Below are 13,996 nucleotides of genomic sequence, written 5' to 3'. Positions count from 1 at the left end.
GATCACTCCTACCTGTTCCTCATCCATCCCACCTCACGAGGATCACTCCTACCTGTTCCCCATCCATCCCACCTCACGAGGACCACTCCTACCTGTTCCCCATCCATCCCACCTCACGAGGATCACTCCTACCTGTTCCCCATCCCATCCCTCCTCATGAGGATCACTCCTACCTGTTCCCCATCCCATCCCACCTCACGAGGACCACTCCTACCTGTTCCCCATCCCATCCCACCTCACGAGGACCACTCCTACCTGTTCCCCATCCCATCCCACCTCACGAGGACCACTCCTACCTGTTCCCCATCCCATCCCACCTCATGAGGACCACTCCTACCTGTTCCCCATCCATCCCACCTCATGAGGACCACTCCTACCTGTTCCCGATCCCATCCCACCTCACGAGGACCACTCCTACCTGTTCCCCATCCCATCCCACCTCAGTACGCTGATCTGTGGGAACAGCAGGCAAGACAAGCTTCTCACTGTATCACGATGCCGGGGGAACTCGGCAGGTCAGGCGGCGTCCTGGAGGAACAGACAATCAACATTTAGCCAGGACCGTCAGGACTGGAAAGGAAAGGGAACGAAGGTGGGGAGAGGGGAAGGAGGCAGGTGAGACCAGGTGAGGGGGGAAGGCGGGTGGGATGAGTTCTGACCTGCTTCTCTTAACTTTCTACTTTGATGTACTTGATTCGTCTGGAATTTCAGAACATGTGACAATACTAAGCAAGATCTGAACACACTCCTGGAAAGCCCCTTGCAGAGTCAGTCTGCCTCTGTAAGAGATGCTGTGGTGGGAGGTGTCGTCACGAGGGCTGAGGTTATCCTTCATTGCTAGGGTGCAGAAATAAACTAAAAGTTCCAAGTGAGCTTATTTTCAAAGTATCATTACGTCATTGTCTTCTTGATTCATTTTCTTGCGGGCATTCACAGTAAATCCTCCAAGGGGACTGCGATCTTGCTGTTGGGCTTGGAGGCTTGTGTCCCTTAGTGACTGGAGAGCTCGAGTATACTGGTTGGAGTCAGGGCTTTGCGCTTTGACTCCTGGTAGGGTCCGCCATGTCAGACAGGTCAAAGGGTAGAGGTCAGGCTAAGGGTGGCCCAGGTTCAGGGGTTGAGCTCAGGGCTAACACCCCGGCTGGTCAAACAAGATTGTGACAGAAACAGCAATGAAGAACCCTTCTACATCTGAGTGCAAATGTATTCCTGAGGTGCCTCTTGCAAGGTTGACAGTAGTGAAAACTGAGAGGAAGCTGCTGGTTCGGTGAGACAGCAGTGCAACGGGCAGTAAGTAAGGAATTCACCGTAAATGTAAAGAAACACAGCAGAATCAGTGAATAATCTGCACACAGCAAAGATGTAGACACAACTGATGTGCAAAAGAAAACAAACTGCCGTGTGTTCTATGTTCTACATCTGTAGAAGTTTTGTTACGCTGTCCGCTGACAAGCCAAAACTCCCCAAGCTCCTCACACTGCTGCCACGTCCTTACGATTGCACTGACGTCCTGAGCCCAGGACAGGTCAGCTATGTTGTCCAAAGTCCGGAGTAAATTTCCTTATCAAAGTAAAAATATGTCATGCTCAGCAAATCTATAGAATAGTAACTGTAACAGGATCAATGAAAGATTGACCAGAGTGCAGATGGCGACAAACTGTGCAAATGCAAAATATAAATAAATGGCGATAAATAATGAGAGCGTGAGCTAATGAGATCAAGAGTCCTTAAAGTGAGATCATTGGTTGTGGGAACATCTCAATGTGAGTGAGCGTAGTTATCCTCTTTTGTTCAGGAGCCTGATGGTTGAGGGGTAGTAACTGTTCCTGAATCTGGTGGTGCAAGTCCTGAAGCCCCTGTACCTTCTACCTGACGGTAGCAGTGAGAAGAGAGCCTGGCCTGGGTGGTGGGGGTCCCTGATGATGGTTGCCGCTTTCCTGTGACAGCATTTCATGTCGATGTGCTCAGTGGTTGGGAGGGCTTTACTCAAGACGCACTGATCCACAACATTTTGAAGGATTTTCCATTCAAGGGCATTGGTGTTTCCACACCAGGCTGTGAAACAGCCAGACAATATACTCTCCACCACACACTTATCGAAGTTTGTCCAAGATTCAGATCTCATGCTGAATCTTCGCAAACTCCTAAGGAAGTCGAGGTGCTGCTGTGCTTTCTAATTCCACATTAGTGCTGGGTCTAGGACAGGTCTTCTGATATAGTAGTTTTCCAGGAAGGATTTCCAAACTGTTTCTCCTCTTTGTGGCATCTCCTACATTCCCAAGCACACCCAGAGCACCGCACTGGGAGCCAGTGATACACTGGTAATGGCCAGGTGTGCAGAACAAACCAGGTTGCATATCTGGCACAGAATACAAGAGGTTTCAGTGTGTTGCCTGTATTTTTCAGCCCCAATCCTGGACCCTATCGGACCCCGAAGGTGGTGGGACTTCACTGATGGAATCTTGCTGCTTGGCCCTCGGTGGTGGGACCTTGGTGGATGGATCTAAAAGATGGGGCCTTGGTGGATAGACCTCCGTGATGGGACCTCTATGGTTAGGCCTCAGTGGTTGGACCCTAATGGCTGGGCCTCGATGGTAGGGCCTTGGTGGTTGGAGCTCGGTGGTAAGACCTCAATGGTGTGACCTCAGCAGTTGGATGTTGGTGGTTGAACCTCAGTGTGACCTCGGTAGTTGGACCTCTGTGGTTGGATATTGATGGTGGGACTTTTATGGTTGGACCTTGGTAGTTTGCCCCTTGGTGGTGGGACCTCGGTGGTAGGGCCTTGGTGGTTGGTGGTGGGACCTCGGTGGTTGGACGTTGGTGGTTGGTGGTGGGACCTCGGTGGTAGGGCCTTGGTGGTTGGTGGTGGGACCTCGGTGGTAGGGCCTTGGTGGTTGGTGGTGGGACCTCGGTGGTAGGGCCTTGGTGGTTGGTGGTGGACCTCGGTGGTAGGGCCTTGGTGGTTGGTGGTGGGACCTCGGTGGTAGGGCCTTGGTGGTTGGTGGTGGGACCTCGGTGGTTGGACGTTGGTGGTGGAACCTCAATGGTGGTGTTGGTGATGTGCTTGCCTGACACTGGCATTTGTGTGGGCAAGTGTTATTTAGACCATGAGCATCGGTTCACTGGGCTGATTCTCAGGGTCCTTAGGACCGAGCTTGGGTGGGTTGATCTGATGCACACTGGAGTTCAGCAGAATGGGTTTTTATTCCTTGGGGTGTAGGACACTGGTGGGCATCTAGTTAGGTGGACTGAATGTGTGTCTGGAACCTAGTCTTGCACTGTCCAATTCAATCATCAATGTGGCGCCAATGAGAATCCTCCGCACTTGAATCAACTGCCAATCGATGCGCTCAATTGCAAATTCGATTGTCCAATGTGCATTGCACATGCCCCCCCCCCCGGGGTTCCGATTGGTTTCTGCAGGTGCCGACGCCTGTCAATCAAACGGTGGAGTTAATCCCGGTGTGGTCTACCCCGCAGAGTGTTATACGGCCAGCTACATCACGGTCAACGCTTAGCTGGAGGGCCGAAGAAGCGCTGTAAGGATCAGATGAAGAGCTTGAAGGAAGTGCAAGATCAGACCCGAGGACCTGGAGGATGTTGCTGCTGACCGTACCACTTGGCGACAGCTGTGTAGGGACGGGGTTCGTATTCTGGAGATAGAAAGAACAACCAGAAGACAGCAGAAGAGAGCAGGGAGAAATGCAGCCATGGTTGACACGACTACCACCACCACATATACATGTCCCACCTGCAGCAGAGCTTGTGGGTCCAGGATAGGACTGTACAGTCATCAAAGATCTCACCGTTAAAGAGTGGATGTCGTCATCAGATTTTGATGGAAGAAGAAGAAGAAGAAGAAGAAAGAAGAAGAAGAAGAAGAAGAAGAAGAAGAAGAAGAAGAAGAAGAAGAAGAAGAAGAAGAAGAAGAAGAAGAAGAAGAAGAAGAAGAAGAAGAAGAAGAAGAGAAGAAGAAGAAGAAGAAGAGAAGAAGAAGAAGAAGAAGAAGAAGATATTATTAATCCAGGGCGGTGGCACGGCGGCCTGATTCGTGCGGCCGCACCGTTCATTCCGGGCCGGTTTGGCGAAAATCGTGCGCTGATTGGGTCCCTCGCCCCGGCACTATGTCCCGCCCCTTTGACTCTTCATCCGCTCAGCGGGCCGCAGCAGCTGCCAGTCAGGCCGCTCCTTGCCCGGCGATTGGCGCGGACGGCTGCCGCTCCGGCTGAGTGGCAGCGGCGCCCGGCGCCCTGATTGGTCTGGCCGGGGCTCTCCAGGCGACCGGGCGGGCAGGGCTGCGTTGGATCTGGGTAGTGAGTGCTGGTGTTGAGATGTAGGGAGCAGCATCACTACGAGCACCAGGAACGAGAAGGCAGCACAAGGTAAATCGCAGGGCATTTTCCAAAAAGAAATTAAAAATCTAACCCTCTGCCATGTGCAACGTATTGCGCTTTGAAAGTATTTTAAATGCATTAAACGCGGTGCAGAATTCAGAAGGCGGAGGAGCAACTTGTAAGATATGAGATGTGTATATATTTTTATTTCGCGAGAGAGAGAGGGAGCGGAGAAAACGAACAGGGAGAAAGCACCGTGTGTGCCTTCCCTGCCGGGAGCCGCCACTGGGGAAAAAAAAATAAGCCCAGCATCATTTTGCTGGGAGGATGCTGTGTGAGATGATTATCAGCCCAATCTATTGCAGAGAGCGGCCAGGTAGCTCCGATAGAATTGCATGCACCGAACCGTGATGGTGTGCACTGCATCACAACGAGAGGCTACGCTGTGGAATGCCGGCGAGATGGGGGGGGGGGAGCGGGTTAGGTGTCGGGGCTGAGCACTGATTTAACAGGGCGGCAGGTTCAGCTCCTGTCACTGATGTGGGATTGTGCTAAACTGGTATACCTGCAGGGTTGCAGAAGTCAATTCCCCACCCCACTCTCCCCCCCCCGCTCCTAATCTCTCTCTCTCTCTCTTTCCCTTTCAACCTTTCCCTCCCTCTCAATCTCTCTCACCCTCCCTTCTCTCTCTGTCTTCCTCCCAATCTCTCTCTCCCTCTTCCCCAATCTCTCTCTTCTCCTCTTTCCATATCTCTCCCTTTCCTGCCTCCCTCTCTGTCTTCCTCCCAATCTCTCCCCCTCTCTATCTCTCCCAGTCGCTGTCCCTCTCTTCATCACTGTTCCCCCCCCCGTCCCCCTCTCTGTCTCTGACTCTCTGTCCCTCCCCCCATCCCTCCATCCCTCTCTCTGCCTGTTTGTTGATGTAACATCTGGACAAGATGTCCTTGCAAACCAGTGCAGGAGGCGGCGTAGATGCCCGGAGGGAGGGAAGGAGAGATAGATAGATAGAGAGAGAGAGAGAGCGAGGCGATTTCAGTGAATTATCTCATCCAGAATTGTAGTAGATTGTAAATTGGGCTCAGGCGAGAGCTGAGACCGTCTCCGGCGTTGGAGGAGGCAGATCGGCGACGGCTCTGAAATTGACGCCAACAGTTCGACGCAGATCTGAGCGGGTCCTCGGGTGGTCGTGATGGGCGCCGGGGGGGGGGTCACTGGGACATTCACGTTGCCCCTATGCCCAGCACCCTCCGGGTGGGTGGGGCGTGGATGGGCAGGATTATTTTGTGTTATTTCGTCGGATCTGGAGGTCACCAGAGCACCAAAGGTTCAAATGACAGCCACTCCCCGATTGGAAAGGAGCGGGGGAGGGAGGGGGTGTCTGACGGCCGAAAGGTAGGGAGGGAAGTTAAATCCACAGGACGGGGGTGAAGTGCCAATGACCCCCCCCACCCCCCCAACCAGTGCCAACGTCACCGAGAACACAGCGGGGTTAGCCGGCTGTTGTCTGGGGTGGGGAGACTCCTAGCGGGGGGGAGTCCGGACAAGCTTACCTTGGGGGTAGAAGAAACTGAGCAGCAGCGAGCCTGGAGTCTCGGGGAGGAGCAGGAACCCAGAGGAGCTGTACAAAACTACCAGATCACATAGCCGGCGGGAAACTTCTCCCCGTGGGGGAGGCTGCAGGGGTTAACTGGGGTGAGGGGCCAGAGGCATCTAAGGAAGTACTTGAGTACTAATGAAGGGTCTGGCCGAATATTGAAAGGCCAAGGCAGATTGGCTGTAGAGAGGATGTTTCCAATAGTGGGGGAGTCCAGGGCCAGAGGGCACAGATAGAATGGATGTGGAGAGGATGTTTCCTATAGTGGGGGAGTCTAGGACCAGAGGGCACAGATAGAGTGGATGTGGAGAGGATGTTTCCTATAGTGGGGGTGTCTAGGACCAGAGGACACGGATAGAGAGATGTCTATTTAGAACAGAGATGAGGAGGAATTTCTTTAGCTAGAAGGTGGTGAATCTGTGGAATTCCTTGCCACAGGCAGCTGTGGAGGCTAAGTCATTGGGTATATTGAAAGCAGAGGTTGATAGGTTCTTTGATTAGTCAATGTGTCAAAGGTTACGGGGAGAAGGCAGGAGAATGGGGTTGAGAGGGATAATAAATCAGCCATGATGAAATGGTGGAGCAGAATTAAGAGGCCAAATGGCATAAATCTGCTCCTCTGTTTTATGGAAGCATCAACCATTCATTCCCCTCCATAGCTGCTGCCCGACCTGCTGAGTTCCTCCAGTATTTTGTGTGCATTGCTCTGGATTTCCAGCATCTGCAGAATCTTATGTTTTGGAGGAAGGTCTTGTTGCCCTGTGGAGGGGGAGAAAGGAATAGGGGAGGGTGTACTGGAATCTGGACTCTCCCCCTGAGGGGGTAGTGGATTTTTCTTATCGAGATACAACATGGAGAAGACCCTTCCAGTCCTTCGAGCCACGCCACACAGCAATTGCCCTGTTTGACCCTAGCCTAATCACGGGACAATTTACAGCTTCCCATTAACCTGGAACGTCTTTGGACTGTGGGATGATGCTGGAGCACCCGGAGGAAACCCGTGATCACAGGGAAAACATAGAAGCACCTTACAGGGAGCGGCTGGATTTGAACCAGTGTCACCTGTACTGCGAAATGTTGCGCTGACCGCTAGGCTGCTGTCCCACCATACTGGAGGCAGAGATTCTCTCGGTGCCAGAGAAGCACCCAAGCCAGGACTTGCATCACCTGGGCAGGACATGCCATGAACAAATGGGAGTCCGGCCGAAGGGTTTTGGCCTGAAACGCCGACTGTGCTCTTTTCCATGGATGCTGCCTGGCCTGCTGAGTTCCTCCAGCCCTCTGCCTGTGCTGCTCTGGATTTCCAGCATCTGCAGATGTTCTCTTGTTTGTGGGATTACATTGGTTCTTGGTGGCTGGCATTGGCGCGAAGGGCCGAAGGATCTTTTCCTGAGGAGAGTGTTTGCACATGCGTTTGGCCTGGACTCTGAGCACCGGTGATGGCTTGGATCAGTTTAACTGTGTAATTGAACAGTGCATTGAAGTTCTGAATCGCACCTGTGTGTCAGACCAGAGAGACGAGAGTACAGACAGGAGCCTTAATTATCCCTGCGTACCACAATACATACTTGCTACTTGTTACACTGCTAAAACTTAGGGCAGTGGTGAAGCCCCCACCTCTGTCTGTATAGAATAATTCCTCCTTGTTGTTTTCGAAGCAATTGATTTTTGACCAGTCAGCGTTGTTAGCCCCGAGCTGAACCCCTGAACCTGGAGGACCGGTGGACCACTCTTAATCTGGCCTCTACCCTTTGACCTGTTTGACATGGGTCACCCTACCAAGAGTCCCCGACTCCAGCCAACATAACTCTCCAGGTAACTGAGGCACCCAGGGCCCTCCAAACCCTACGCAGAGGTTGTGGTCTGCCTGGAGGCGACTGCAGACGGAGGACTAACAACTTTGCTCCCCCTCCCCCCCACCACGTCCATCGCTCTAGTTAAAGGGGAGGGGGAGGAAGGACGTCCTTGATTCTTGACCCTGTCACTCAGCCCAGCCGCAGCTGTTGTGTGGCGATGGGTGCACAGCAAGACTCCAGAGACTGTGGGACTCGTCAGGGTTGACCGAGGGGTAAATACTGGAAGAGGGGAGGGTGGGGGAAAGCCTTCCCACCCGGCAGAAGAAGAGAGCAGCAGCCTCCTCGGTCTGTGAGACTCTGAGAGAGTATGCCGCAGTCAGAGAGTGTTAGCCAGCACTATTTTACCTCCAGAGATGGACATTCTAAGGCACTTGTCAGACTGCACAGAGTATTGTGAGCAGTATTAGGCCCCTTACCTAAGAAAGGATTGCAGGCATTGGGGAGGGTCCAGAGGAGGTGCACATGAATGATCCTGGCAATGAAAGGGTTAATGTATGAGGAGCGTTTGATGGCTCTGGGCCTGTACTCACTGGAGTTTAGAAGAATGAGGGGAATCTTATTGAAACCTATTGAACATTGAAAGGCCTTGACAGAGTGGATGTAGAAGAATGTTTCCTATAGTGGGAGAGTCTAGGACCGGAGAATAGGTCTATGACTATCCCCAGAACAGAGGGACATCCATTTAGAACAGAGGTGAAGAATTTACTTAGCCAGAGAGTGGTGAACCTGTGGAATTCATTGTTAGCAGCAGTTGAGGAGTTCAAATCATTTAGTATAGTTAAAGCAGAGTTTGATAGATTCCTGATTGAACAGGGTGTCAAAGGTTACGTACAGAAGGCAGGAGAATGGGGTTGGGAGGGAGAATAAATCAGCCGTGTTGGAATGGCGGAGCAGACTCAAAGGTCTAAGTGGCCTAATTCTGCTCCATGGGATTTGAAACATGAACCTTCTTGCTCAGAGGTATGTCTGAGACCACGTGCAGGGAATGGACCATGTACAGAGAATGGAGGGAGATGGACCATGTCCAGGGAATGGAGGGAGATGGACCATGTGCAGGGAATGATCGGAGATGGACCATGTCCAGGGAATGGAGGGAGATGGACCATGTGCAGGGAATGATGGGAGATGGACCATGTGCAGGGAATGATGGGATATGGACCATGTGTGGGGAATGATGGGAGATGGATCATGTACAGGGAATGGAGGGAGATGGACCATGTGCAGGGAATGATCAGAGATGGACCATGTGCAGGGAATGATGGGAGATGGATCATGTACAGGGAATGTTGGAAGATGGACCATGTGCAGGGAATGATGGGATGTGGACCATGTGCAGGGAATGATTGGATATGGACCATGTGCAGGGAACGATGGGATATAGACCATGTGCAGGGAATGATGGGATATGGACCATGTGCAGGGAATGGAGAGAGATGGACCATGTGCAGGGAATGGTGGGATATGGACCATGTGCAGAGAATGATGGGAGATGGAGCATGTGCAGGGAATGGAGAGAGATGGACCATGTGCAGGGAATGATGGGATATGGACCATGTGCAGGGAATGATGGGAGATGGATCATGTACAGGGAATGTTGGAAGATGGACCATGTGCAGGGAATGATGGGATATTGACCAATTGAATAATTACTTTGGTTCTGTCTTCACTAAGGAGGACATAAATAATCTTCCAGAAATAGTAGGGGACAGAGGGTCCAGTGAGATGGAGGAACTGAGCGAAATACATGTTAGTAGGGAAGTGGTGTTAGATAAATTGAAGGGATTGAAGGCAGATAAATCCCCAGAGCCAGATGGTCTGCATCCTAGAGTGCTTAAGGAAGTAGCCCAAGAAATAGTGGATGCATTAGTGATAATTTTCAAAACTCGTTAGATTCTGGACTAGTTCCTGAGGATTGGAGGGTGGCTAATGTAACTCCACTTTTTAAAAAAGGAGGGAGAGAGAAACCGGGAAATTATAGACCGGTTAGCCTAACGTCGGTGGTGGGGAAACTGCTGGAATCAGTTATCAAGGATGTGATAACAGCACATTTGGAAAGCGGTGAAATGATCGGACAAAGTCAGCATGGATTTGTGAAAGGAAAATCATGTCTGACGAATCTCATAGAATTTTTTGAGGATGTAACTAGTAGAGTGGATAGGGGAGAACCAGTGGATGTGGTATATTTGGATTTTCAAAAGGCTTTTGACAAGGTCCCACACAGGAGATTAGTGTGCAAACTTAAAGCACACGGTATTGGGGGTAAGGTATTGGTGTGGGTGGAGAATTGGTTAGCAGACAGGAAGCAAAGAGTGGGAATAAACGGGACCTTTTCAGAATGGCAGGCGGTGACTAGTGGGGTACCGCAAGGCTCAGTGCTGGGACCCCAGTTGTTTACAATATATATTAATGACTTGGATGAGGGAATTAAATGCAGCATCTCCAAGTTTGCGGATGACACAAAGCTGGGTGCCACTGTTAGCTATGAGGAGGATGCTAAGAGGATGCAGGGTGACTTGGATAGGTTGGGTGAGTGGGCAAATTCATGGCAGATGCAATTTAATGTGGATAAATGTGAAGTTGTCCACTTTGGTGGCAAAAATAGGAAAACAGATTATTATCTGAATGGTGGCCGATTAGGAAAAGGGGAGGTGCAACGAGACCTGGGTGTCATTATACACCAGTCATTGAAAGGTGTGCAGGTACAGCAGGCGGTGAAAAAGGCGAATGGTATGCTGGCATTTATAGCGAGAGAATTCGAGTACAGGAGCAGGGAGGTACTACTGCAGTTGTACAAGGCCTTGGTGAGACCACACCTGGAGTATTGTGTGCAGTTTTGGTCCCCTAATCTGAGGAAAGACATCCTTGCCATAGAGGGAGTACAAAGAAGGTTCACCAGATTGATTCCTGGGATGGCAGGACTTTCATATGAAGAAAGACTGGATGAACTGGGCTTGTACTCGTTGGAATTTAGAAGATTGAGGGGGGATCTGATTGAAACGTATAAAATCCTAAAGGGATTGGACAGGCTAGATGCAGGAAGATTGTTCCCGATGTTGGGGAAGTCCAGAACGAAGGGCCACAGTTTGAGGATAGAGGGGAAGCCTTTTAGGACCAAGATTAGGAAAAACTTCTTCACACAGAGAGTGGTGAATCTGTGGAATTCTCTGCCACAGGAAACAGTTGAGGCCAGTTCATTGGCTATATTTAAGAGGGAGTTAGATATGGCCCTTGTGTCTACGGGGGTCAGGGGGTATGGAGGGAATGCTGGGGCGGGGTTCTGAGTTGGATGATCAGCCATGATCATGATAAATGGCGGTGCAGGCTCGAAGGGCCGAATGGCCTACTCCTGCACCTATTTTCTATGTTTCTATGTCTATGTTTCTGTGGACCATGTGCAGGGAATGACTGGATATGGACCATGTGCAGGGAATGGAGGGAGATGGACCATGTGCAGGGAACGATGGGATATAGACCATGTGCAGGGAATGATGGGATATGGACCATGTGCAGGGAATGGAGGGAGATGGACCATGTGCAGGGAATGGAGGGAGATGGACCATGTGCATGGAATGATGGGATATGGACCATGTGCAGGGAATGGAGAGAGATGGACCGTGTGCTGGAAATGATGGGATATGGACCATGTGCAGGGAATGGGCAGAGATGGACCATGTACAGGCGGGTGGGGGGGGCGGTATTTAGTTGCAGCTTCGTGTTCAGCATAGGCACGCTGCTCTGAAGGGCCTGTTTCTGTGTTCTACTGTCTTCTGCGTGATGTCGTACGTGACATGAATCTGCAGATGATGTCAGCCAGATCTGGTGTCCTCAGACACTACTGCAGCGACACTGTGGGCCCACAGGGAGAAGCCACTGCCCTGGTCATGGTCATCATTGGCTGGTGGGTGCATGGTGAGAGACTTCATTCAGAGCTGTGCTGGAGTAAGCTCCCTGCTCCCCGCCTGGGATTATTTCCGAATATGTAGTGCAAAAACAGAGCAAAATATCATACTGAGGGAGTGTTCATGGGTTCATTATCCATTCAGAAATCTGATGGCGGAGGGGAAGAATCTGTTCCTGAATCGTTGTGGCTTCTGAACCTCCTCCTTGATGGTAGCAATGAGGAGAGGGCACGCCCTGGATGATGGAAGTCCTTAATGATGCATACTGCCTTTTTGAAGCATCGTCTTGTGAAGGTGTCCTGGATGCTGCGGAGGCCGGTGCCCATGATGGAGCTGACTGAGGTTACAGCCCTCTGCAGCTTTTCCGATCCTGTGCAGTGGCCCCTCCATACCAGATGGAGGTGCAGCCAGTACTCTCCGCCGTACATCTGTAGAAATTTGTGAGAGTCTTTGTGTCACACCAGGTTTCCTCAGACTCCTGATGAACTATAGCCACTTTCGTGCCTTCTTCATAATTGCTTCCATATGCTGGGCTTCACCATCACTGGGTCAAAACTCACCACTCTGGCTAGATCCTTGCCTCAAACATCTCCTTTGAACTTGACCCCTTTCATCTTAAATGCATGCCCTCTGGTATTAGACATTTCAATCCATGTAAAACAACTCTGTCTGCTCTATCTTTGTCTCTGGTAATCTTATAGACCTCTACCAGATCTTCTGTCAGTCTCCATCGCTCCAGAGAAAACCACCCAAGTTAGTTCAACCTCTCCTGACAGCCCAGACCTTCTAATTCAGTCAGTAAACCTCTCCTGCACCCTATCCAAGGCTCCCACACCCTTCCTGTAATGTGGTGACCAGAACTGTACGCCATGGAAATCTATCGCTGTCCCTTCACCGTCACTGGGTCTGAACCCTGGGACTCCCTCCTCTACAGCACCTTGGAGAGCACCTAACCACATGGACTGAAATGGTTCAATGCGGCAGCTCACCCCATCTTCTCAAAGGCTTTTTTAGGTAAATTCTGGACGTGGCCCGTGACTCCTAGATGTTGCATTACACTTTTAAATTCAGAGCTTGGTTTTTGATCAAGCACCTGGTAGTGTCCATTGCTGAGGTATCCAGAATCTTCTCGTAAACGTTTGGCTGACATTTGACATGGAGACGCGCATGTGTGCGTGTGTGTACACACATGTTAGCAGGTGTGTGCTGGTCAGAGTGTGTGTGTCTGTGTGTGAGTGTGTGCATGTGAGTGTGTGTGAATGTGCATGTGTGAGTGAGTGTGTGTGTGAGAGTATGTGTCTGTAGCTCTGATACTCTGAGCTCTGATACATGTATATACACAGGTATGTATGCACGTGAGTGTTTGTACGCGCGTGTGTGTGTGTGTGTGTGTGTGTGTGTGTGTGTATATACATACGTGTTAGCAGGTGTGTGCTGGTCAGAGTGTGTGAGTGTGTGTGAGAGTGTGTGTTGGTGTGTGAGTGTGTGTCTGTAGTTCTGTATGAGCTCTGATACATGTATATACATGGGTATGTATGCACGTGAGTGTACGTGTGTGTGTGTGTGTGTGTGTGTGTGTGTTTGTGCACCTGTCTCTCTGTTTCCAGCATTTGTCATTCTTTGGGCTGTCCCTGCCTCTCCCTACCACCTCTCCCCACCCTCCATCCTGTCCCCAGGTGTTGAGGGGAGGGTTGGTCCATTTCAGACTTCCTCTCGAGCCCAAGTGCTGTGGGAGGTGGCAGGGAGAACGAGGCTGTTGTGGTGCATTTCATCTGCCCTGGGAGTGAGGGAGGGAGCTTGCCTCCTCCTGTCTCTGAGACCCACTGTGAAGCCTCTCCCAATGCTGCGTCTGCTGTTGGGTTAGCTCCTCAGCACTGTTATCCCCGGGCCCAGGATGTGGGCTAAGTCAGACTAACAGGGAGACGTGCCCTCCCGCTGCTTGAGGGTGTTGATCGAGGAACCCCCAAAGGAGCTAAGGAAACCCCTCGTGAATGCAGGAAAGATTTACAGAATGTGGACTGTATCTCAGAGCCTGTCACAAGAAGACTTTTTTCCCTGGAATATAGGAGATTAAGGTGTAACCTGTTCGAGGTGTACAAGGTCAGACAGGGTCAAAGCGTGTCATCTTTTTTCCCCAGGAAGGGGCTGCTAGAAACTAAAAAGGCAGAGAGGAGATTTGATAAAGGTACACAACATTTTGAGAGGTGCAGGTAGGATAAATGCTAGCAGGCTTTTTCCACTGAGGCTGGATGGGACTACAAATAGAAGTGAACAGTGAAAAGTTTAAGGGGAACATGAGGGAAAACGTCTTCA

This window comes from Mobula birostris, chromosome 28 (genome assembly GCF_030028105.1).
Source record: "Mobula birostris isolate sMobBir1 chromosome 28, sMobBir1.hap1, whole genome shotgun sequence".
Taxonomy (NCBI): domain Eukaryota; kingdom Metazoa; phylum Chordata; class Chondrichthyes; order Myliobatiformes; family Myliobatidae; genus Mobula; species Mobula birostris.
The sequence above is the reverse complement of the archived record's forward strand: the minus strand, read 5'-3'. Positions refer to the sequence as shown.